The sequence below is a fragment of the Mugil cephalus genome, chromosome 23 (assembly GCF_022458985.1).
Source record: "Mugil cephalus isolate CIBA_MC_2020 chromosome 23, CIBA_Mcephalus_1.1, whole genome shotgun sequence".
Classification (NCBI taxonomy): Eukaryota; Metazoa; Chordata; class Actinopteri; order Mugiliformes; family Mugilidae; genus Mugil; species Mugil cephalus.
The window spans coordinates 12,861,822-12,889,082 of record NC_061792.1 but is presented as its reverse complement, the minus strand read 5'-3'; the positions used below and the strand labels follow the sequence as shown (position 1 = coordinate 12,889,082).

At 38.0% G+C, this 27,261-nt stretch overlaps 1 long non-coding RNA gene across 1 annotated transcript; it reads left to right on the top strand.

Moving 5' to 3' along the window:
• Positions 1-797: 797 nt before the first annotated feature.
• On the top strand, positions 798-21,331 carry LOC125001071. The gene is made up of 3 exons (XR_007111481.1): positions 798-861; positions 20,438-20,542; positions 21,037-21,331. It is a non-coding gene; the product is annotated as an uncharacterized LOC125001071 (long non-coding RNA).
• The last annotated feature ends 5,930 nt before the right edge of the window (positions 21,332-27,261 follow it).

The following is a 27,261-nucleotide window of genomic DNA, read 5'->3' as shown; positions in this document are numbered from 1 at the left end:
ACATTACAACAAAAGAAGCTCAACAGATGAACATAGTCATCATCTTACTGTGTCTCCACTTTCACTTCATCATTCAAGGACCGTTCAGGGACAATATGATATTTAAGCTTTTTATTTAGACCTTCACCTTTAGCCTGACAGTGGTTCATTGCTGTACACTACGTCTGTTAATGATATTTTTTAAATATTTTTCTCCCACTGTATCTACCTGTCACTGACTGTCATGTTGTCGACTCTCTTGCATTTCACTGTTTCACCACCAAATCCCATCAATAATATATTGAATAATTTACTGAATATTTATGAATGAAGCAAGTTTTTTAGATATAACACTGCAGACTGTGTTTTACTACAACATAGAAACTATCAGACGAGTGTTTCCAGAAGCCGTCAGTCAACATTATGTCTGTTTATAATGAGGAGGAACAAACTGAATCCTTCACAGCAGACAGCTTAGTTACACTGAGGATTTATTCACATCATTTACTTTAGTAAAAGCACCAGACTGTAGTAAAATACTCCAGTCCTGCACTGACAATCTGTGTTAACATGAAAATGTGGTTATAGTATCAAGAGTAAAAAATATTCCCTGTGACATATTATCATAATTATCAGCATTAATGTTGTAATTTGTGTAATTATTATTAAACTGGTATATTCAAACTGAAACCTGAACACACTGATACAGAAGATTATGAAACAACAACAGATACGTTGGATGGAATAAAATCTTCTCCTGTCTAACCTGTTCTACCTCTGTCACAGGTAAAACCTCACCTCATTCCTGAAGTATAGATCACCTGTTCTGTTTCCTTGTTGGAGTGGAGTCTTCTTCATCTCTCTGGACTGGTTAAATAAACTGTAAGTTTGATTTGTTTAAAGCTTTAACTTTGTCTTCAGTAACTTTAATGTTTGTTTCTGCTCTGTAATGTTTGTAGAAGATGTTCACTTCTTATTCATTATTAAGTTTGTATCACTCTGTTTGAAGATCAGTCTACATTATTATTAGATAAATCATTCACTGGAATCAAACAGTATGATGATCAGATTAAATTAAATTATTAAATCTTCATTAATCTGGATCCAGCCTCAGATTTAAGTCTAAAGTTATTTTCACTTTCTCCACCGTTGTGTCACAGATCTTTTTCTCTGTGTAAACTCTGTCTGAAGGTGTGAAGGTTTATTATGTTTAACTGTTCAACACCAGTAACAACATAACAACACTTCAGAAATAGTTCACTTAACTGAGGCGGAGCTGAAGATATAAAGTCGGGATGAAGGAGGAAACTATAAATCTATCCGCCATTTTGTGTCAGTGTGTGTGAGCATGAATAGCTGTGTCTCGGGAGCGCGCATTAATTCAGGTGAACGGACATTACTCCGCTTCAGTTTAATCTAGTTTAGATGATTTATTCGTCATGATAACAACGTGTTTCCCCGATAACATTTCTGATGAAGAACCTTCTTAATATTCACCAGAATATTATTTCACGTGATATTAAGTATTTATTTATTCAAATTAAAATGTGATAGTAGGATAGAGACTAATGATTATACTCCTCTCTCCTCCTCTCAGCAGAGAATAGCACTTTTACGCAATTATTATTATTATCATTATTATTGTTATTATATATTATCTGTATTCAGATCTTTTTGTCCTAACAGCCCTAAATATAAGAATGTTTTTTAAAAGTTGTGTAGATGATAAGATGACCCAAAAACTTAGCACAATAGTAGAAAGTATGTGGTTTAAAAAATAGAATGATGTTGTCTCTTGTTGCTTTATTAACCTTCATATCTTTAAGTTTGTTGTGCACTTATTGTTCCTTAACTACTGATTGAATGTTGCTTATTCCCAAGTTTCTGTATATGGATGTTTTGATTAAAGTTTCTTTGTGTCTATCTACGGTTGTATTCATTCTGTCTTTCTGTAAAGTGTTCATTGGGTGACTTTCAAGGGCTTTCTTAAAGAAAATGTGCTATTATTATAAATGTATTATAATGATATGACATAGAATCTCCTGGATGTGATGTAGTTACTGACAGTGACCACTGGAGGCAGTAGTTTAAATTATTTAAACATGAACTTTATTGTCAGTGTCAATAATATCATTCAATGTGGTTCTTATTTTCTCCGTCAAGTTATTTGAAAAACGTGATGACTTATTTTGAATTTATTTCTACAATTATGAAAAGAAAGATTTTTACACACAGTATTGTTAATATGACAAAAATTCTAGTAATTAAATATTAAAATACTAAACTAAAAAATACAAGATGAATTGTAGTCATCTTCTGTTTATCATTTCAGTGAGCATTCATGGAAAATGGGACATTTATGTTGGTTTTTCTTGCTGTTCAATGTGTTCAGCACTAAATCCCTTCAGTGACATTGTGTGATCTGGAGTCAGAGTACATCTGAATATTTAAGAAGGATTAGGCAATCGTAATGTGTTTTTCTTCTGCTATTGATGCAGATTGTCTTTGTCCTACAACAACAGAAATGATTAGACAAGTGTTTCATGAAAAGGCGTAATTGGAATATTATATGATTAGGTGATTATAAATTGTTTCTGGGTTCAGTTAATTTTAAATCTTTATTATCTCATGGGTCCCATCTTACAATTCATTATATAATGTCTCTGTATACTTTTTGTTTTCTTTTAAAATTAAATAAAACATTTATTAGTGTATACTCCGCATCCGTTCACCTTATGCGGCTCTTGAGTCAGGACTATATGTTATTATTTGTTTGTTAAATGTCGTCATCTGGCAGGTTTGTGACAGAATATTTCTGTGAAAATGAAAATGCTAAAGATGAACACATCAACAGAGGTATGAACAGATGAACTTCTATGGAATTTTTAATTAAAAGTGTTAGAACGTCATTTTGTCATTTTTGTGTGAGAGGGTATTGGTTGGATTTGGTTTCAGGAGCTGGTTAAATAACTGCAAGTTTAGTTTTAACTTTTACTTTGTTTTTCAGTAACTTTACTCTTTGTTTCTGCTCTTTATGTTTGTAAGATGAAAGGTTCAGTCTGTGTTTAAATGATTTTCACTTTCATGCAGCTTCATGAACTCTGTTTTACCTGGACTGATCGTTTGGATTGAATAAACATACTACTGATTGTGCAAGTCAGAAAGTGGACTAATAAGCTACAGCATCTGAGATGAGGTCAGAAATAGAGACCAGTCAGTGGAGGAGAAGTGATGTTTGTACAGCAGAAATATGTCTTGGGTTTGTTGTTCAGGTGATGATTTGCTGGTGTTTCCTCTGCAGGTGTAGGTAGAAATGTGTTGGTGCTGTGTGAATCAGCAGCATGGATCAGTGTCGAGGTCTGAGAGGAGGGAGTCCCTACCTCTAAAACCACTGAAATGAGTGGGGAAAACAGCTTTTTAATCAACAAATTTATCTGATAAAGGTAAGATAATGTTTACATGTCCTAGTACTGAAGTCAGTGAGCGACCACTTGTGTTCAGTCAGGTGTTTCAGTGGTCTCAGTGGTCCAGTTTGGGCCAACAGTGATCTGCTCTTCACTAGGTTTTGTAGGCAGCTTCAGTAACTGTGAGGTTAATGTTTTTCATGTTTGTCTCCTAGGAGTCATCAGTGAGAGATTCTGAGGAGTAATTTTAATCCTGAAACCAGCTGTGTGTATTTGAAGTGTGATCGATCAAAGATTTCTTCGATTAACTTTAAAAGACTAGAACCTTCAACTGTGTGAAGAAGTAAGTTATTTATAAATTTATTTTTAAAGTTACATAACTGTCAGCATGTTACTTCTGAGTATATATGATAATATTGAGCATACAATACGTCTCTCCTTGAAGTAAATGTGGAAAATTCATGTTGTCATAATCGACTGGTAATAACAAGCAAGACCTTTAGTACTAGGTTACTGTGTGATGTCTTGAGGCGTTCTGGGTTTATGTATGTGATAATTTTAAATGTGGGACTTAAGTTAAGTTTATCTTTTTATTGTTTAAATCTGAATAAACTGACGGATTTCTTCCATCTAACAGGAATAAAAACAGTAACTGGACTCTACCATAGAACCAGAACGTGAACTGCTCTAGGAAGAGAATCATTGTTGTTGTGTGTTGTTATTTTTGTTGTTTGTTTTTTATAGTAGTTGTTTAAACATTCAAGGAAATCATCTGCTTCAAGAAGTTAAGTCATTAATTCATTTACAAAGTCGCTGATTTTTTGTGGTGAAGTGATACTATAACAGCGGTTGGAAAATCGGCATGACTGAGACATGTGGACTTACTGTGATTCTCCAGTCATCAGGTTTATTTAGAAGTTGATCAGTGGTTTATCTTTTTTAATGTCACAGTAGAGATTATTTTATTTATGACTAACACACAATCATTAACTCTTTTTGTTTGTGAGGAAAAAACATAAACCTTTGATTAAATTGTATAGTGGAGACATAATTGTGAACTATTTGTTGTGATTCTTCACAGGAGTGAATGCAGAAGAGTTTATATGTTCTCAGGTTCAGGTCTGTTCTTCAGCTTCAACACAGCTGGACTCCATATTTAGGTCTGTTAAACATGGTCAACATCTACTTTCCATCATCTCCATGCTGCTATTTTGTAGACCTGTTGGACTGTCAGTATGTCAAACATGGGAATCTGATGTTTTCTTCATGATTTCAGTCTGGTTGTAATTCTGATAGTTTTCTGTTCAGTTGCTGGAGGTCAAAATGTGTGACTTTTGTGAATGAATGGAGCATGAAGTAGAAGATTCAGAGGGATTCTGAGTCTAGATTACCCAGAAAACGCTATAGAGAGTCAGGGGAGGATGAGGAGGTGTTGGTAGGGTGTGGATGAAGGAGCAGAGGAGGAGCAGAAGAGACGCATTTGTGAAGATCACACTGAACTTAATGTGTAGAATGATATGAAAAGCAGGAGGTGCTGGTTGATCATCTGGAGAGAAGTCAAGAGGATTCCTGATGTAAATTGAACCGATGAATGAATTAAACTTTTGTCTCAAGTGATTGATCTAAGATTCAGTAATCAATCAATCATTCTTTTAGTAATAATTAATTATTGTAAATTTATTTACTGATCTATTTTCATGTTTTGCCCATTCAGGACGTGAAGCACTGCAGTTTTATAAACTTTGAACTTTTAATTCTAGTCTGAAGGAGAAAGGTTCCAGTGTGTGTTTGTGGGGATTGCTAAAGAAGGACACTCTACTCTTCTGAATGTGATCTAAACAGAGCTCTACATAAATAGGGAGGGAGAGCTACAGAGGTCAATGATGAACATTGAGGTCGTCAGATTTGAAAACCAGCATCAAGGAAAAACTAGACAGAACCAGAAAAACCATCAGACCAGGACACATCTTTAATAGCCTCACCTGGAAGACAGAAAACCAATCAGAAGAGTGATGACAAAGGAGTGGCTGGCATTGGGGAAATCAGTATTAAAACAGGAAGTTCACTCTGGGAATGGGCTGAAGACAAAGCCATCAGGACATCCAATTCACATTTAATTTGACTTTCATGTGAGCTCTGATTGTGTTGAATGAGAGATAGTTACTGGCTTGGTGGAACTTGTTCTAACTTCTTCACTGATACCAAAGAAGCAGGAATATGCAGCTTTGAAGAGTTCTCTGGTTGTGTTCATCTTTGACGGTACTGGATGAGTGTCTCGGACTTCCTCTGGCTTCCAACAACACTGAGATCCTGACTGATGTTTCATGGGGGTCCACCTCGTGGGTGTGATGTGACAAAACTCATCAGGGGGAGGAAACGGCTTCCCTATGCTCACCTTGAGATAAACACAGACCTGCAGCAGCCATTCAGATCCCTCCTGAGTGTGTTGACTTGGTGACAGAGGTCAGAGGGTTCAATGTCCCACAGAAGGAGGAGTACTTTCAGGAAGAGATTCAGAGATGGGAGCAGGCCGCTTGGGCAAGCATCATATCCCACTTCAAGACAGCACGATGCTCCACTTAATTTGTGGTAACATACCAGTTTCTGCTGGATCTATGCTACCGTTCTGGAGGATTGTGTTTGAAATCCAGAGAGAGAGGAGAGATGCCAAGACCATGAGTGAGATGTCATCAATTCTGGTGGGTTCAGACCAAAGTCGAAGAAGGTCAAGTATGATGGAGGATCTGAGGACAGAGACCAGGATGATGATGTGTCTCTGGGTAAACTGTCTCTGTTGATCAGCTGCTGAAAGGGAAAACTGATTTCTATGAATATGACCTGACAGTGTGTGGCATCGATTCAGTGCAGCCTCAGTGTACTCAGGAGTGTTGACACAGGTCTTTTAAAGTGAGAGAGGACTGTACAGGACAAAGTGTTCTGCTTCGTCATCTGAAGTGTTAGGAGTTTCTGGCCTGCAGTCTTAATGATCCAACTGTTACTCTACTGGTTGACAGTAGGTGCTGGTGGACTTCCTGGGGTAAAAACTTCAATGACTCTACTATGGTTGTCTTCCTGTACAGCAAGTCATGAGAAAATCCATGCAGAGTTAAATATGGTCACCTGGACATGATGGTTCGCTTCCTTCTGGCGTTCTGTCTGCAGTCCAACAGGACTGTTAAGAGGTTGCTGGGTCAGACAGAGATCAGACAGAAATCATCCAGAGAGCCATCAACAAACCTGAAGAAAATGAACATGTCACCATATTTTCTCCTGACAGAAGCATCAACTTTTCCTCTGTCTGATGGAGATGAACGACCTACTAAGTTATTATGGAGATCAAAGAGTTCCTTATGTCAGAGAAAGAATCAGAGAAGATAATATCTTGAGATCCAACCAATGATCAGCTCTGGCCTACTGCTGCTTGTTTCCAGAGGAGGTTCTGGATGAGTTGACCTGAAGAACTCTCAACAAAATCTAAGGGAGGACTACAGAGAATGATTTCAAGATCACTGCGTTGAAGTGGAATACTTCGTGCCATGTAAGCAGGCTCAGTGAGTTTCCTGTTGTGATTAACATTATTTTTAATGACGTTTGTTTAGTTTAGTTTCTTTAACTATAAAATTATTACCCTATTAAACTTGGTTATTGCAAACATTACATATTTTTTTTGTTACAGGATTTATTTAGAATAAAAAATTCTTATTTTTGAACTTTTTTTTATTTGTCATCTTCCTTAAATTTATATATACAATATATTCGAGTTGTCGTACAATAACATATGTTAATTCTTTTGCTGTTTTATTTACATAAATAAACAAATTGTTTTTTTTAAAAGGTCTTGGCTGGTGTTGAAGAGATATGATGAGTATTATTGTGTCATGTCTGATTTGTAGCTAATCACTGATGTGAAAAAAAAATGTCAATCAGGATGAGTCTGGTCTGTCTTTTTATTCAAATGCTTTGAAGTAAAGAATATAAGTGTCTTCATTCTTATTAAACATGTATATTATTTATGTTATTGACAGTTTTTCTATGTGTGGACTATCCAGAGAGTCACTGTGATGTTGTGGCATCAGCTTGATGTCGGACACATAACATATGAACATGAGTTGCAAATGAGTCACAAAATCTAACTGCAGGTTCAAGGAGTGAAATAAGATGGGTGATGGTCTGAAGAGATCCAAATTAGACTGGATGAATATAGTGGTCAGTTCAATCAATGTTTTTTATCACATTAAACATGTTATAGTGAAGGTATGTAAGATTGGGTAAATGGACCTGTACTGTGGGTTAATGTAGGAGCATCATGTTGTTATTATCAGCAGGTGTCTCCTCAGTCTTAGTGTCGGTAGGTCTGATCTCAAATCAGGGACCAGTCTTTGTGTTCACATGTACATTTAAATGAAGTTATTGGAGTATGGAATAATTCTTTCTGTTCATACTGTACTGTGGAGAAACTTCATCAAGGACATTTATTCCTGTGTAGTTGTGTTATGGTATGCGATTTAGTGAACCTCTTCAAGAAGGGTCAGGATATTTAGTTGTGGACAGTTGGATTCATCAGAACTTGTAATGTTCATCTGACATGTGACTGTTGTTTGAAGAAGACTTGAAAATATGAACTTGTCTTTAAATTTTAATGACACCAAACTTACTGAGGATACCAAATACAAGAAGATGTAGGTCATGGAACCAATGAAATAATGATCAGTTTGTTTTTACATGTGTGATTTGATATTGATCCTGTAATGAGCAGACTTCTTGTATGAGGTCTGCAGCTTGTTCTTGATGGGTTGTTGTCATGTAATAGTTGTCGGAATAGTTGTGTTGAGTTTGGGATGATGTGTGTAGAAGGCAGACATGATGATGTTCCAACTATAAACACACGGACAAGTTCTATCTACTCTATTATAGAGAACAGCTCATTGATAAAGGACGTAGTAATGTTGATCTGAACATTAAAAACTGAACACATTCTGATTGATTATCCATTGATTTTATTAACATCTGTTTTCTTTTTTCAGATTGAGTCGCTGCAGTTTGTCAGAGATCAAGTTAGCTCTAGTGTTTCTCTGTCTCAGCTCTGATGTCCAACCAACTCCATCTGAACTTCTGGACCTGAGGTGTAAAAAACTGCGGATCCAGGAGCGTGAAAACTTCTGTGTGGTTTTCTGGAGTGTCAAGACTGTTGACTGGAGACTATGAGGTTCAGTTCATGGATGTCTGCTTACATTGTGAACCGATCTTGGGGGGGGGGATTGGTTCATTACAAACTGAACTACTTATTGTATGTTCACTACAGAATTTAAGTCCTAGTTTTCAGTTATAGCTTCTTTCCTTTAGTTTTCTATGTTTCAAAATTTCTCTTTTCTTTTCAAATTTTAGTCTGAAATCTTCAAAGACGTGTGTTTTTTTTTTGCAAGAAAATGTGGTCAGTTAAAAAAGTAAAAAAAAAATAAAAATATGTTTGTTTGAAATATTGTTTCTAATTGATAAAACAGTGCGAACTACATCCAGACAATCACACAAAACACACAATTCCAGAGCCATGCAGCATGTTCTTGATGTTGTGTTGACAAATGAATATTTGTCTGATTGTTGTGTCGACCACAATTAAAACATTAATTAATAAATAATATATACCTGCCATAAATAATGAATTAAATAAATAAATACCTAATATATGTATAAATACTTTTAATTTCTTGGTGCACAACAAAGTGGTTTTTCAGATGTGGGGGCTGTCCCTCACATGAGGTGCACGGATAGATGCACAGCCATTTTCACAGCAAGCCAGGTAGATTGATTTGAAATTGCGCGCTAGCAACGGATGGATAGGGGAGGCGGGCACTTAGCTGTTGTGGCAGAATGTATACAGTGTCAGTCAGGACTATTTAACTTTTGCAGTGGGACCATGTCTGATTAATTGTTGCATTTAGAATGGTTCAACTGCTCAAGACGTCACCTCAGAGATTTGGAGGAAGTGTACATTGCTTGAAGTGTTGTCTGCCTCACGGCTCCAATAACCGGTTTATTAGGAATTATTGTGTCAGAAATACTGGATTTCCTCAACTGAGTTTCCTGCTCTTTCTTTGCTTGGAAACGTCTGATTCTGTCGTCATACAGGATGATTAGGGACGTTGACAAAATGAGTACTTTCTTACTTTGATGCATACTGTTGAATTAACAGTATATGGAGTATTTGGCTGTGTTCGTGTCAAAGGTATTGCTTGTTTGTTGTGTATCACATCTTCTACGCATAAAATGAAACAGTTTACTTTCAATTCTTTTTTTTTTCAGTGTGGACAGCACACTCTTCTGAAGATAAATGTTCGTGGGGCTAGGCTTGTGAAGTGGTGGGGCATCAATATTTTAAATAATGGATATAAATACTTAAATAATTGCATTTAGGTCATTTATTAGTATTTAATTATTTGTATTTAGCTTATATTTTTAGGTATTTTTTTATTGAATTATATACTTTTTATTGTGTCAGAATTGGTCACTGATTCCACAATAACACAAGGACAAAGTCACTTCTATAATTTTAGAGAACTGTCATTGATTAGGACGTAGTAATGATGTTATGAACATTAAAACTGTACACATTTTCTGATGATTATCAATGATTTATTTACATTCTTTTATTTTTTATTCAGATTGATTATAACTGCAGGTTGTCAGAGATCAGCTCGTGATTCTTGGTCTCAGCTTGAAGTCCAACCCTCCCATCTGAAACATTGCTGGACCTGAGTGGAAAACAACTTGCAGGATTCTGGAGTGAAACATCTGTGTGCGTTTTATGGAGGTCCAGACTGGAGATGGAGACTCTGAGGTCAGTTCTCTGGATGTCTGTTACGATGTGGATGATTTGTTTTCATTTCATAACTGAATTGTTTTTTGTACATATAGAATTTTAAAGTTTTGTTTTCAGTTTAGCTTCATTTCTTCTGATTTAGTTTTCAAATTTTCTCTTTTCTTTTATAAATTTAGTCTGAAATCTCTAAAGTCGTGTGTTTTCTTAATGTTTCTTAATTGTATATTAACATCTGAAACTACATCCAGACAACTCTCAAACACAACACATGCTGATCCATGCAGATTGTTTTGATGTGTGTTGAAATTGAATATTTGTATGAGTTGTGTAGTCATCAATATAATCTTTTAATCAAATAAATACCTTCCAAAATATGAATTAAATAAATCAAGATACCTAAATTTATGTCATAAATATCATTTAATTTCTCTGGTGCACAACTAAGTGTTTTTGAGATTGTGGGGGGCTGTCCAACATGAGTGCCACGCGTTAGACTGCAAATGACCTTTTCACAGCAGGCCAGGCTAGCTTGATTTGAAATAGCGCAGCAACGGAGGATGGAGCGAGGCACTTAGCTGAGTGTGGCAGATAAAGTAATCAGTAGTCAGTATGGTACAATTTACCTTTTGCAGTGAAACATGTCTGATAATTGTTGCATTTAGCTTGGTACAAACTGCTCAAGCTGTCCTCATCCACTCAATCAGATATTTGGAGGATAGTGCTCATTGCATTGACGTGGTCTGTCTGCCACACGGCTCAAACATAACTGTTTAAAAGGAATTATGTGACAGAATCACAGGACAGGATTCTCAAAATATTTTCCTGCTCTTTTCTTTGCTGGATAAGTCTGATTAGGTGAATAAAGGGCTGATTAGTGACGATGAAAAATAGTTAACTTTAGATAACTTTGCATGATTACTTAAAAAGTTTGATTTACAGTAATGGAGTTATTTGGTAGTCCGTTGTCCAGTACATGATGTTTGTAGTGTATCAAATCTTCTCTACGCATACAAAGAAAACAGTACTATTCAGTTCTTTTTTTTCTGTGTGGAGACAGCCCCCTCATTGTTGGAAAATGTTGTGGTGCATGTGAAGTGGTGCATCTATAAATAAATAAATGGATAAAATACATAAATAATTTGCATTCAGATCATTATTATTTTAGGTATTTAATTATTTATATTTATATATTATATTTAGGTATTTCATTTATTGATTTACTTTACTTTTTATATGTGTCAGAATTAGTCCTGATTCCACAATAACAAACGTCATCTACTCATTTTATGTGAACAGCTCATTGATTTAGGAGAGTTGAGTATGTTGTTCTCGACATTAAAACTGAAAAACATTGATTGATTATAATTGATTTTTTTTAAACATCTTTTATTCTTTATTCAGATGAGGTGTGCATGTTGTCATAAGACCAGCTGTGATTATCTCGGTGCTCAGCTCTGAAGTCCAACTCCTCCCATCTTGAAACATTCTTGACCTGAGTTACAACAACCTGAAGATTTCAGATGTGAAGCTGCCTTCTTGATATTGTGAAGAGTCCAGACTGTAGAAGGGAGACTATGAAGTGTGTGGAGGGTTTGGTGTCAGTCATTCTTCTTTCAGTAGTTTTGTACTGACACACGAATCTAAGTGTTTCCTGGAACCTGTGATGTTTTCATCAGAGATGCTGTCAGAGGAGAATGGAGACAGACTGGACAGAAAGAATGTGAAATCAGTCAGACAAATCAGATCATCCTGAGCTTGTTGTGTTGATGTTCTAAGGAATAATGTGGATTCCAGCTGGACCAGCCTTTACTTGAGAATAGTGGACAGTGGTACTCAGTCATCTGATCTGATCTCAGGACTTTTGTTATGTCACCTCAAAACTTAAACACTGTATCTGGTTTCATCTTTGTATCTTCTTGTGATCAGTATGACTGACGCCAGTAAATCACAGAAACCATCATTACATTTAGTATACCATGGGGTCTTTCTTTCACAGATAAAGTAACTTGCTGTGGTCCTTCTATATGAAAATCTGTTCTCTTTCATTACGTTTCTTCAGATTATCTTCTATGTTTCTTAGTCAGATGATGGCTTCAAGAATTCTAATGAGATGTTCATCATCACACTCAGATCTTTATTGACATGGAAACTGCTGGGAAATCCTTCACTATTGTGTGTTGTGCAAGTAGTAATGAAGCGTTGATGACTCTCTGATGCTTTATTTCCTCTTGTGGAATTGAGAGAATGGTGCAGAGGAAACAGACTTGATGCACTAAAAGTCTGATGCAGGTCTGTGAGCTTCAAGCTCCACAAAAGTTAACATGAAGCTGAAAGGATAGCTGGCTGATGCTCCTCAGCTGCTCTGAACAGGACTGAAGTCCCTGCTGCTTTCTTTATTGGATGTGCTGCCTCATGTACTGACACCTGTTGAAAAGAGTCTCTGGAAAACACTAAATCATCCATCTCTTCTTTCTTCTTCTCTTCTATAGGTGGGAGTATTGTTCTAAACAGGGACGGTTATGTGGAGCTGAGAGAGGATGCAGCTGTATCCTGATTTTTTTGGTATCCATGAGGTTGTTTTCAAGCTGTCTGCTCTGTGTGGTGTAGAGAGACTCTGGACTGTCATGTTACTGGGAGGTGGAGTCGAAGAGGAGAGCTTCTTCCACATGTTTCTCATTTAAAATCATCAACAGAGCTGTCAAATACTATATATTCTAACAGAACACAACAATATATAGTCCAGCTCCTCGTGAATTTTCTACCTCTAGATGTTGACTAATCTCCACTAAAGTCCTTTCTTGGATCTGGGACTGAATATAGATTATTATTATTGTTATTAAATACACTGTATACGTGTGTTTTAACATGTAGCGACTTTAGCTAAAACAGTTCTTCTTATTGGGAGAAGCGTATTTTCTTTGTGTGATATTTCTGTTAATTTGTGTCAGGAAACATTGAAAATTACCTCATAAATATAAGTAAAGTGGGACACGTTCTTATATTTTATGAGTAATTGATAGATGGTCTGAGTAACTGGAAGTATACATTGTTCTGAGATTGTTTTTTTGCAATTTTGTATGTTTTCAATAATAAAAACATAAAAAGTGGAAGAGTACAGTAATGTTGTGGTAGCCACATATTCTTATTTACATTACATTTTTAATCATAAATATAAAAGCAGCCATGTGATATAAAATGATAATGATGATGCTGTGTGGGTTAATGTAATGATGGAAATTAGACAAATGTGAGTGTTTTAGTTTAAAACGTTGAAGATACTTCTATAGAAAAATACTTGAATAAATGTATTAATTAAATCGGTTGTTGCATTTTAGTGTTCATTTACTTGTTGTAGGAAATAGAGGATTATTGTGTTTTTTATGTGATGTAGAGGTAAATAAAATAAGAAAACGTGTACGTATGTGTCAAAGATTACGTGATGACAGCACTGTAAGCGTTGCGCAGGCGGGCGTGGGCCTGCGGTGTTGTTTCTGCGGATTCATCCTAAGAGAAAGAGTCCTGAGCGAAACAGGGACGGACCAATCTCCTCTCAATTGTTGTGTTTGTTGGTCAGTAAGCGGATATTATGTGGTCAGCACGCAGCCGAGCGGTGAGTTTTGGTTTTTTCATTCAATAGTTGATCAATGTGAGAGACATTGTTCGCGGCTCCTTTGAGAAACACTGCTGATGCTATACGCAACTTTATCTGGAATCATTTTCTGCATACATTTTATTGCTGTGTCAAACGTTTTTCTGACGTATTGCTTGATTATATGTCTATAAGATACGGTTCAACATCCATCATGGCACGTTCACAGGGTTCTTTAAGAGCGGTGTTGTTTTATGTGGAGTATATTTATACAATAATTTCTGTTGTATTTATCATCCAATTTAAACTTTTCCTTTAAAAGGTGGTTTCATTTGTTTTCCAAACGTGGCCGTCTATGTTGGCAGGTAGTCATATGATTAACGTGATTTAGTTAAAGCAAAAGGGAGTCGTTGTATGGACACATGCATCTTAAATGGAATAAGATTTTGTTAGTTTTTTCTGTTTATTTTGCTGTTAATTTAAATAACATGAATGTTCAGCTTCAGAAAGAAAGAGAAATCAATCATATTTCAATTGGTTGAAGCTGTGATGTGTTGGGTCTACAGGTTGTGAATCAGTTAATTGAGCTGAATATAAAGGAACTGTTCTTATTCATCAATTAGTTTCTCTTTAAATTGAGCAGAAGAAACGGAGTAAAAACTACTTTTCTGATTTCACTTCAGCTGAAGGGCAACTTGTCCAGATCACTTCTTTTGTTCACACAATTTCAAAATGCAGAGGGAAAATTCAGTTTGATGAGAAGAAAAGTAGCAGATATGCAACATTTTAAAAGTTGGATGTTTGATGTTGGACTTGATTGGTTGTTATCTCCTTCAGCGGAATTCGTCTTTTTTTGTGGTGGAGAGTTGATGCAATAATTCATATCTCTGTTCTGTCTTCTTCTATACTCCAGATGTGCCATTGTTATAAACAGGACGGTATGTGAAAGCTGAGAAGGAGGAGATGAGTGCGTCCTGATGATCAATGAGGTTGAATCAAGCTGCAGCTTGTGTGTTGATGTGACTTGTCTTGGACCATGTTACTGGGGAGGTTGAGTTTCATGTGGAGAGCTTCATCACATGTTTCTCCATGTCAAGACCAGTGGTGTTTGTAGTTTGTGTAGTATATGTGTTACGATGGGTAAGCGACGTTTATACACTAGAAAAGCTCTGAATTGTAGTTTTTTATTCTAACGGTGCAAAAATAAACACACAAAGATACGTATCAGACTGGTTGTAGTGAAATACTTACTTTCCCGTCATAAATGGACCTTCTATGTGTTACCAAGCGTTCTCTCTTTTGGGACATGGGGGCTTCAGTCAAGCGTGTAGTGGACCTGTACGTTATTCTAGCTTAGGAAGCAGTGAAGTTGCTGAGGCGGGACTGGGGAACGAAGTCGACACGTGAAAGGGTCAACAATCGTTGTGGAGAAGGTTTGTGGAGAAAAAACAATGAGAAGAAGAAAATGGAAGCACGTATAGTGTGACACTATTTGAGATGGTGGGGAAGGAGAGCTGATGACGCTGTCGTCCTCCTACTGGTAAGTGGGTACTCATGTATGTTGAATAATAGTCAACCACTATTGGAACAGCAGTGATTGGCTCATTGAATTCTACACTAAAACTTGTATCTGGTGGTTTGGTTGCTATACAACGAGCTGCTGCTGCTGCTCTGTGTGGTGTGTTTGTGTAGATGAGAACGGGACCTGGCCAGACTTGTGGTTGTGAGTGTGAGTCAGGAGGGGAAATTTAAAAATTCAGGCCTTCATTGGTTAGAGCGGGAAACGGAAAGTTAGTGAAACATTAGACGACATTTAAATGCTGCTAGAAACAGTTTAATGTAACAAAGTTAACGCGTGTTCACTTGTTGATGTAGTTCACTTCAGATAGGTGTTAATAAAATTGAAAATGAATTCAATTGTTGTCTCATTAATTATGGCCCATGTTTCACCATTTAAATGGACTGATGTGGTTGGGATTATAGTTGGTTTTTCCTCCTATTTGTCTAGTTTTCAGGCCGTTTCTTCTACGTTGGCTGATGATTGTAAACAGTTCATTAATAGTTGTGTCTGTCTGTTCAGGAAGGTCTCTATTGCTAATATAGTTAAAAATAAGGACAACATATTGGATCTATATTGGTAATTACTGTGTTGTTCGTTTTACCTCCAGGTTGTGTATCTGAACTGCATCACATAATCACTGGAGTCATATCAGTGATAAGGGCGTCTAACATCTGAGGAGTGGTGTTTTGTCCTTTAATTCAAGTCCTAAGGACAAAAACCACAAAACGCTCTAGGTACTTTTCTTTATTTGAAAAATCGTTATTTGTCTTGTCACTGGTGTTCTGTGGTTTATTTAAAGTCCAGATGTTCATGGTCGGTTTTACATCTTGTGTTGCTTCAACACATTTACATTCAGTTAATAAATAACCAGTCTTTCATGACCTAAGTTATGTGTGGTTCCAGACTTTATTAATTAATGAGCATGGTGGTTCTTGTGTGGGCCGTTTTGGTGAAGGCTGCTGCTTTTTTTTTGGGGCGGGGGGCTGCAGGACAGATGTGGATCAAGGAGGGGTGTGTACGAGGCTGGTGGGGTACATTCTCAGAGTATCCCACTAGAATAAACTTGAATAAACCACTGTTTAAGGACCATCAATCTGAAACTGTATCCAAATATTCTAACAAGTTTACCTTACACGTGAAGTCCGCAGTGACTCTTGTTTTATTCAGACACATTAAAACAATAACAACTATATTCTGTGTAAGTTGCAGCACCAACATTCCTTCCTTTTCTTTCTTGGTATTTATTATTAGAATACAAATGGAGCGATACAAGTAAAATAATCTCTCTATCAAATATCGCTCTGCCAATTTTTCAGTTGTTTACGCCCCCTTGTGGCCAGAAAGTATAACTACAGTGCAATTACTGTAAAGTTAGAAACATTTAATATAGCTTCCACTTCCGGTCAAAAATATACAAAAAAGAAAAAACACTTTATGTATTATTTCATTATTATGTAGAAAAAACGGAAAGACATTTGTTGTGAAATAAAATTATCTCATTTAAAATAATATAATTTATCATGTATATTATATCAAACATAATTTTATTATATTAAAGCGGAGAAACGGTTAGCCGAGCTAGCACTTGAGTATCCAGCTTTTCCTTTGTCATGGCAGTATTTTATTTCATTTCTTAATTAAAAGCCGACGAGTTCTTCAACACATATTTCAAAAATAATTCTCTTTCTTTTATTTAACTGATTGTTTTAGTCATGCATTGATGTCGGTGGAGACTGATGCAATTAGTACTTGACGCAGTGTTAATCCGATGGGTTATTATGTGAAACAAAGTAGTTAAATTGATGGAGAATGAATACTAATTTAGTGTCACCGGCTATAATTAGGTCCAGTTTTCTAGAATAGCCTGTGGTACTCACTTCCTCCGATTATGTTCGTGTGGAGTCATATACTGATACGAGTGTTGCTGCCCTCTAGTGGACAGAAACTGTCACTACACGTGAAGTGTTAAGTTAAATACATTTCATACGGGTGGTACTTCCGGATACAATTTGAAAAGTAAAAGTCAATCCGCTGTCCTGTGGTCATAAACAGCCCCTAGGATCATATAAATTGTGATTATTTTTACATCACGTTTAAATATTTAATATAATTTAATTTAACTTTTAAAATCGAAAAATATTCCATACATATTTGTACTTGATCATAAATAATATTTTAAGTATGAACTGCAGTGTATCAAAACTAGGGAAATAAATTATCATTAAGATAATTTTTTATTATTACATTACTGTGCCATGAAATTGGTGTTCACTTGATGAACAGATATAACAGTTGTGTGTGTGTGTAATTTGTATCTTTTTGTGTGAGTTTTTAAATGTGCATTTATTGCTGATTGTGTTTATTGGACAGTGATCACATAATGCCGTTGACGTGTCCTGATGTGTTTGGGATGATTGAGATCGTCTTAAATAGTGAACTTAAAATCTATAACATTTATATGGACAAAATGTTACTATTGTATAAAAATTTATATTTTACCTTTTTTATTTTAGAAAACAGAAAAAATACAACTTTTTTCTCAGGTTTTTTGGTCAAATCTATATCTATATTTCTGAAACTTCTGGTGTTTGCTACTCTTTCTATGTTAAGAATTAGAATATCTGTTTGATATGACTACTGAAAACAAGAAAAGATAATTTTATTTCACAATGCTGCAATTTTTTATGAGATGTATATCCATGTCAAAGTTTCTCTTAGCCACAGCAATATTAATTAGGAAATTATAAATAAATTCTCTTGTAGGGATTATCTATTTCTTTTAGTTAGAATTATTTTAATAATTTATAAATGTCACGGAATATAATTCCTAGGTGATAAGGATGCATGAAGATATTTTAATTGAGAAGGGAATTATATAAATAATATTTTATTATGTAATTTGAATTGTGGTTGTGATTGATGAGGGTTGTTTGTTCACTGCCCTACGGTGGCACGTTTGTTAACTACACCTAGTCTTTGAAGTCGTTACACCCGAAGTATTGGGGTCAATAAACTGTTTAGAAATGAAAAGCATTTCTTTAAAATTTTTATTCCAAAACATTTTAGGATCAGACTCTTCAGCTCCTAATTATTTATTTCTTTACAGCTCTAGTAAGATATAGTCACGAAATAAAAAAATCTAATATCCAGTTATGCCCAAAAAAAGTGCCGTATGTTAAAGTCAGGCCCTCTTGTGGCCGTAAAGTGTTAACTACAGCCAAGCTAGTAGTTGAGCTAACCATCGTCCCCATGATTCTGGCAGCAGTTTTCTTTAAACAGAATCCGTTTATTGTCTAACAGGGAGCTCCTCAAAAGGTATTGGTGAGTCATTAATTTAATTATAGTATATAATGTGGAACGGATATGTAGTTTACATATTGTTTAAATTATAATGGAATTTGCATAATGTGTAACTGGTGTGTGGAGCTGTCCACGGGTGTGTGGTGCTGAAATGGCTGTTCGGCTGTGGTATATTGTGTGTGTGGTGACTTTGTATATTCATTGTTGTGTATTGTGTGTATTGTATTGTGTTCATGCCATGAGCCGTGCATTGTATTGTATTGTATTAGTATTTGATATGGTTAGATCTTGACCACTGCCGTTTGGTGGCGCAATTGATATGATAATATATGCCATCAGATTGATATCATTTGTGTGATGGTTTTATTCAACTGCAAATTTGTTGTCATCTGTTTGTTGTCAGGTGCTGTGGTTCCCTCTCTTACTTACTACTGTGTTTTTTTTTGTTGTTGTTTTTTTTTTGTTTTTTGTTTTTTGTGTGTGTGAGGGTATTGATTATTGTATTTCTGGTTTGCATTAAAGGTTTTCCTGCACCAGAATTTACAAACCAAAATCGCCACTGAGAGTCAGTTGTATTTCATCACTAATTAGTCTTTTAACATCAAATTATTCATATTTTACTGAAGTATCTCAGACTTCAACTACAACATAGAGTCATGTCATATGTAGAAGTTTTTACATGACACTACAATTGTGGGATGTATCAGGGATGAACAAGAGCAGGAGAACAAGAATCTAGTGAACAACTTCATCTCATGGTGTAAAGTGAACCACCTTCTGATCAATTCAGATAAAACTACAGAGATGGTGGTGGATTTCTGGAGGTCCAGAGGCTGCCAATACTATATTAACAAAGAATTATATTTACATTATTATATAACATAAATATTTTCCATATCTGTTTCTATGTGATGTTGCTACTGGACACACAAATAAAGTATTTATCTCTGCAGGTTCTGTGAATTCATGCCCTCTGGTTCCTAAAATATAAACTGTATGTTGTCAGTGTCCAAACCCATGATAAACTGTCATGATCACTGCCCTCCAGTGGTCATTCTCAGTAATTATTATTATTATTATTATTATTATTATTATTATTATTATTATTTCATTATTGTTATCATTATTTTGATTACATTGGATGTGAACAGTGACCACTGAGTTTCTGTGTTTTAATAATTTAAATACACTTATTGATGCTGATAGTCTTAATTATGAGAAGCTCAGTGTGTTTGAACTCTCACTGGAGACACATAGACAATGATTCAGAAATCTGACACAGTCACATCATCATGTTGATTTTGCTGGAGAATAAAGTCGACTTTTTGACAGATGTGTTCAGTGAGTAAAAGTAATAACTTTGCCTAATTGGAGGTTTTAAAAGTGTCTGAAGTGATCAGAGTTGACCTTAAATCATAAGGTGGTTTAAGACTGTTGACCTCTGTTCCTTCCATTCACAGTTCAGATGCTCCTGTTTCTATGTGTGAGTGGAAACAGAAAGAGAAACTGTGAAGTGAAGTGAACAATTATCATTCCTAACTCAGCCAAAGCTGAACACACAAACATGAAGCATATTTTAGATTAAATCCAGAAAGGAGGTCGATGTAAAATAAAAATCACAGAAGACATTTGAAGGGAACGACAGAATAAATGGGAAGAGGAGTCAGTCAGACAGAAGCATTAGTTTCCAGATCAGAACTCATCTTTTAGACCTTGAATGTTGTTGAATGAACTAGACTGCTGCTGCTGCTGTTGAACCTGTCTAACCTGTTCTGACTCCATCACAGTGAAGCTGGACTCGTTCCAGTGAGTAGCTCACCTGTGTCAGAGTCTCTAGGGTCCAGGTTGGAGTGGAGTCTTCTTCTGAACTCTGTGGACTGGTTAAATAAACTGTAAGTTCAGTTTTAACTTTGTCTTCAGTAACTTTAATGTTTATTCACTTCTTATTTCATTAATAACTCTGGATTTTTCTTGTGTTTGAAGATCAATCTACATTATTTTTAGATTAATGATTCTCTGTAATCAAACACAAAGATGATGATCAGCTGATCTTCATTGCTGCTTTTTCAGAATACAACTGGATATTATTTTTATTTCTGGGTATAAAACCGTCGCCTCCTTAAAATCAAAATTAAACATAAAGTTCTTGATGTGTCAGAGTCTGTGTCTGTTTAACAGCTTTTAATTTCTACAGCTTCATGTCTCCATCTAGTGGACTGATAGTAGAACAACAGCTGATAGTAGAGTCACTGTCTGACTTCATCCACTCACACTGATATGAATCAGAAAATAAGAACCAGTCGCTGGAGGAGCAGCTGATGTTTTTACAGCAGAAATGATGTCAAGGATTTGATGTTCAGATGAATGATTTGTGTTTCCTCTGCAGGTGAAGGCAGAAAGTGTGTGTGAGCTGATGTGAATCCAGCAGAATGGATCAGTGTGAGGACAGAGAGGAGGGAGTCCCTCCCTCTAAAACCACTCTGAGTGGAAAACAGCATTTTAAACAACAACATTTATCTGAGAAAAGGTAAGATAATGTTACAAGAAGTACAGAAGTCAGTGAGCGCCCCCTTGTGTTCAGTCAGGTTTTCAGCTGGTCTCAGTGGTCCAGTTGGTCCACAGTGATCTGCTCTTTCTAGTTTTTATAGCAGCTTCAGTAACTGTGAGGTAATGTTTTTCATGTTTGTCTCCTAGGAGACATCAGAGAGAAGAACCTGACGAGCATGAACCCAGCTGTGTGTCTATGAAGAGTGATCGATCAAAGGGTGCAGAGATTAACTTTAAAAGTCAAGAACCCTCAACTGTGAAGAAGTAAGTTATGAATTAATTTAAAATTAACATCATGATGATTGATGATTGATAAGTTTCATCTGTTCCTTGTTTAAACCCGATAAACTGAGGAGTTCTCTCCATCTACCAGGATACAACAGAAACCAGACTCACAAGAACCAAAACGTGAACCCAGCTCTATGAAGACATATCAATTCTTTGATTGGACAAGGAAATTATCTGCTTCAATGGGGTAAGATATAAATTATTTTACAAGACAAGTGACAGATATCACACAACAGGTCTACAGTTCAAGATGAACTAAAGAAGATTTTTTCCCTGTGGTGAAGTGAAACTATAACAGTTGTTTTAGAAACGGATTGAAAAAAAAATCTGTCATCAGGTTTAGAATTGATCAGTGGTTTCTCCTCTTTATTAATGTCACAGTAGAGATTATTCTGATCAGAACATTCACTACACAACACACTATCATTAACTCACTGTGGTTTATGGTTGAGAGGAAAACACACATTGATTACAGATGGTGGAGACAATAATGTGAACTAATTGTTGATGATTCATTCACAGAGTGAAGCAGCAGAGTTTAAATGTTCTCAGTGATCAGTCTGTTCATCAGCATCACACACAGCTGGACTCCATATTTAAGGTCTGTACATGGACAACAACTACTTTCCATCATCTCCATGCTGCTCTTTGTAGACCAGTGGACTGTCAGTCTGTCCAACATGGATCTGATGTTTGTCTCCATGATTTCAGTCTGGTTGTCATTCAGATAGTTTTCTGTTCCAGCTGCTGGAGGACAACATTGTGACTTTTGTGAAGAAGGAGCTGAAGAAGATTCAGATGGATCTGAGTCCAGATTACCCAGAATGCTTAGAGAGTCAGAGGGAGGATAAGGAGGTGTTGGAGGGTGAGGATGAAGAGCAGAGGAGGAGCAGCAGAGACGCATTTGTGAAGATCACACTGAACTTCCTGAGGAGAATGAAGCAGGAGGAGCTGGTTGATCGTCTGCAGATCAGTAAGAGGATTTCTATGAACATTGAACCTGATGAATGAATTAAACATTTACTTATGTCTCAAGAGATGAAAGAAGATACAGTATAATCACTGTTATAAATGTATTCACTGATCTTATTTGTTGTTTGTCCATTCAGGACATGAAGCTAAAGTTTGTCAACGTGAACTTAAATCTAGTCTGAAGGAGAAGTTCCAGTGTGTGTTTGAGGGGATTGCTAAAGCAGGAAACTCAACTCTTCTGAATGAGATCTACACAGAGCTCTACATCACAGAGGGAGAGACTACAGAGGTCAATGATGAACATGAAGTCAGACAGATTGAAACAGCATCCAGGAAACTAGACAGACCAGAAACAACCATCAGACCAGGAGACATCTTTAAAGCCTCACCTGGAAGACATGGACCAATCAGAAGAGTGATGACAAAGGGAGTGGCTGGCATTGGGAAAACAGTCTTAACACAGAAGTTCACTCTGGACTGGGCTGAAGACAAAGCCAACCAGGACATCCACTTCACATTTCCATTGACTTTCAGAGAGCTGAATGTGTTGAAAGAGAGAAAGTTCAGCTTGGTTGAACTTGTTCATCACTTCTTCACTGAAACCAAAGAAGCAGGAATCTGCAGCTTTGAAGAGTTCCAGGTTGTGTTCATCTTTGACGGCCTGGATGAGTGTCGACTTCCTCTGGACTTCCACAAGACTGAGATCCTGACTGATGTTACAGAGTCCACCTCAGTGGATGTGCTGCTGACAAACCTCATCAGGGGGAAACTGCTTCCCTCTGCTCACCTCTGGATAACCACACGACCTGCAGCAGCCAATCAGATCCTCCTGAGTGTGTTGACATGGTGACAGAGGTCAGAGGGTTCACTGACCACCAGAAGGAGGAGTACTTCAGGAAGAGATTCAGAGATGAGGAGCAGGCCAGCAGCATCATCTCCCACATCAAGACATCACGAAGCCTCCACATCATGTGTCACATCCCAGTCTTCTGCTGGATCTCTGCTACAGTTCTGGAGGATGTGTTGAAAACCAGAGAGAGAGGAGAGCTGCCCAAGACCCTGACTGAGATGTACATCCACTTCCTGGTGGTTCAGACCAAAGTGAAGAAGGTCAAGTATGATGGAGGATCTGAGACAGATCCACACTGGAGTCCAGAGACCAGGAAGATGATTGAGTCTCTGGGAAAACTGGCTTTTGATCAGCTGCTGAAAGGATACCTGATCTTCTATGAATCAGACCTGACAGAGTGTGGCATCGATATCAGAGCAGCCTCAGTGTACTCAGGAGTATTGACACAGATCTTTAAAGAGGAGAGAGGACTGTACCAGGACAAGGTGTTCTGCTTCGTCCATCTGAGTGTTCAGGAGTTTCTGGCTGCAGTCTACATGATCCACTGTTACACCAACAGGAAGACAGAGGTGCTGGAGGACTTCCTGGGACAAAACTACAATAACTCAACACTGGATGTCTTCCTGAACAGAGTCATGGAGAAATCCCTGGAGAGTAAAAATGGTCCCCTGGACCTGATGGTTCGCTTCCTTCATGGCGTCTGTCTGCAGTCCAACCAGAGACTGTTAAGAGGTCTGCTGGGTCAGACACGGATCAGTCCAGAAATCATCCAGAGAGCCATCAACAACCTGAAGAAGATAAACATGTCCAACATTTCTCCTGACAGAAACATCAACATCTTCCACTGTCTGATGGAGATGAACGACCTCTCAGTTCATCAGGAGATCCAAGAGTTCCTGAAGTCAGAAAACAGATCAGAGAAGAAACTCTGTGAGATCCACTGCTCAGCTCTGGCCTACATGCTGCAGATGTCAGAGGAGGTTCTGGATGAGTTGGACCTGAAGAAGTTCAACACATCATGGGAGGGACAACAGAGACTGATTCCAGCTGTGAGGAACTGCAGAAAGGCTCAGTGAGTCCAGATGTGATTAACATTATAAATCAGTTTATATTAGTTTATTTCTTTAAATATTCACACTATAAAATTATCACCCTATCATATCTTCCTTAATTTATACATATACAGTATAATAGAGCTTTCTTTTAAGTAATATCTATAATTATACATTAATTGTCCGTTTTAATCTGTCCCAAATGTGCCTTAAAGGGATGTTTTCCACATTTTAATCATTTTAATCATGATGACTTTGTGGAGTCAGGCATTAGATCAGATCACACTGACAGACTGTGTGGAAGAAGCCTAATTGTAACTCCATTTATCTCCATTCATTTGCAGATTAAAACAAAACAAAGTTTAAATTTTCGTGAAATGACAGAGGGAAAAAGTATTGAACAAAAATTATTTCAAAAAGGCATTGAAAGACAAGACACCAACTGAAATCTATCAATGATCAGAAAGCCATCCTGTCCCTTGTCAGTGCAAATGAATATCAGCTGGTTCAGTCCAAACTGATGGCCTATAAAAAGGTGTGTCATTACCAATGTGTCACAAAAGAAACATCTCATGGTGGGTAAAAGCAAAGAACTCTCTCAAGACCTTCTCCACCTTATTGTTGCAAAACATTCTGATGGCATTGGTTACAGAAGGATTTCTAAACTTCCAGTGAGCACTGTTGGGGCCATAATCAGTAAGTGGAAAGAACATCATTCGACCATAAACCAGCCACGACCAGGTGCTCCTCACAAGATTTCTGACTGAAGAGTGAAAAGAATTATCAGAAGAGTTGTCCAAGAGCCAAGGACCACTTGTGGAGAGCTTTAGAAAGACCTGGAATTAGCATGTACAATTGTTTCAAAGAAAACAATAAGCAATGAGCTCAATGGCCATGGCCTGTATGCACGCTCACCACGCAGGACTCCATTTCTGAAGAAAAAGCATGTTGAAGTTTGTTGCACAACATTTGGACAAGCCTGTCAAAACATATCATGTTTGGAGGACAAAATGCACTGCACATCACCCTAAAAACACCATACCGACAGTGAAGTTTGGAGGTGGGAACATCATGGTGTCAGGCTGTTTCTGAATGTAGTACTGGCAAACTTCATATAATTGAAGGGTGGATGAATGGAAAAATTTCACAAGACATTCTTGAGAAAAATCTGCTGCTATCTACCAGAATGATGAAGATGAAACAAGGGTGGACATTTCAGCAAGACAATGATCCCAAACCCAGAGCCAAGGAAACTCTCGACGGGCTTCAGAAAAAGAAAATAAAGCCGCTAGAATGGCCCAGCCAAGAACTTAAAATCTAAATCCACTAAACGTTCATAGAAAAGGCCTACGGAACCTTCAAAATTAAAGACTGTTTCTGTGAGCAATGCATGCCTTTGTGTACATAGTTAAACACCACAGGGTGTCAACATTATATGACATTGATGCAATTATATTCTTGCAGCTGAATATTTTATCACTTCAGTACGTGTGTGTGACCATCACCAGCCCTCCCTGGGAACTACCTTGCTGTTGTTTATTGAGTGGATTGACCTTGAGTGGCAGGGAGGGTAGTGCTACACCTCAGTGAATCGAGGGGAGAACAAAGGACAGAGAAGACGTGTAGGGATGGACAGAGGAAGAGAAGCATGTGGTGCCGATCACAGGAGAGATGGGAGAGTCCAGGGGTGTAAGGGTCCTGATAGAGGAGCTAAGACTACGATATAGTGACAGAGAGGAAGAGAAGTCATTAGGCAGGACTCATTAATTCTTCTTGATGTGACCCAGCACAAGCTGGCAGGTGAAACCACACATGCATGTGGGCATTCCCTAAAAATGAGTGGCCCAGAGTCAGGTTAGGAGACCCAGCCACCAGGAACCACCACCCCAGTGCTGAGCACCTGGGTACCAAGACCAGAGAACCATCACCACTAGGCATGGCACCCCCTGGCGCACATGGCGAGCGACAGCGAATACCAAGACCCAGACCAACCAAGCGAGCACAAGCCGGTGCAGGCCAGAACGACTCCCATACCCCCACACCCCCGCATCCACCACTAACCATCCACCCACCGCCACGACATCCCAACCCGCAACCCCAACCACCAGACGGCCAGAGACACCACACCCATCGAGGAGTCCAGCAATGCCCCCGCAGATGGCCACTGGCAAAGTGCACAAGGATGGACGTGCCACCGGAGCAGGGGGGCCATGATGCGAGTCTCACGCACTTGATGCACCCAGGCTAGACCACTGGTAGAGGGAATCCCCACCCGCCACGGGGAGACACCAGCCCCCCACAGAAGGGAAAGTGCAAATGCCGAGGCAACACAGTGCTGGGAGACAAACCCCAGCCAAGAGGACACTGGAGAGCCTAGGTAACTGCCCCGACCAGCCACCGTGGGGCCACAGACCGCCAGCCCAAGAAGCACTTACCGGGGAGGACCAGGCCCCCCAAGCCATGCCAAGGAAAAATGAAAAGTGAGAGTGTCCCTATTTCTGTGCTTCCTCTGTCCCTGATGTGAAAGCTTAACCCTACACCAACCCTGTGACCCTGGATGTGGTGTGGTGCATTAAGAAATGGGGAAAGCAGGAGGGTGGGGTGGGCCAGAAGACTGCAGCACACAACTGTTCTGCACCCTACCCTGACCCTGTCCCCCAAGTTGTGGTGCATTAAAAACTTTGGTTGGGTGTACGTGGTGTACACAGTAAGTAACATAAAGTGGAGCGTGATCTGGGTGCAATTTATGAGGCAGGTAAGTGAGGGCCAGGTCCCTGGCCGTAGAGCTGCAGGAGCAGCGGTAGCCCAGGGGACCCACAAGCGGGGCGAGGGCCCCAAGGACTCACAAAGTCCTTTGACCAGACCCGCCCCCAGCACAGCACAGCAACCGGGATGCAACAGT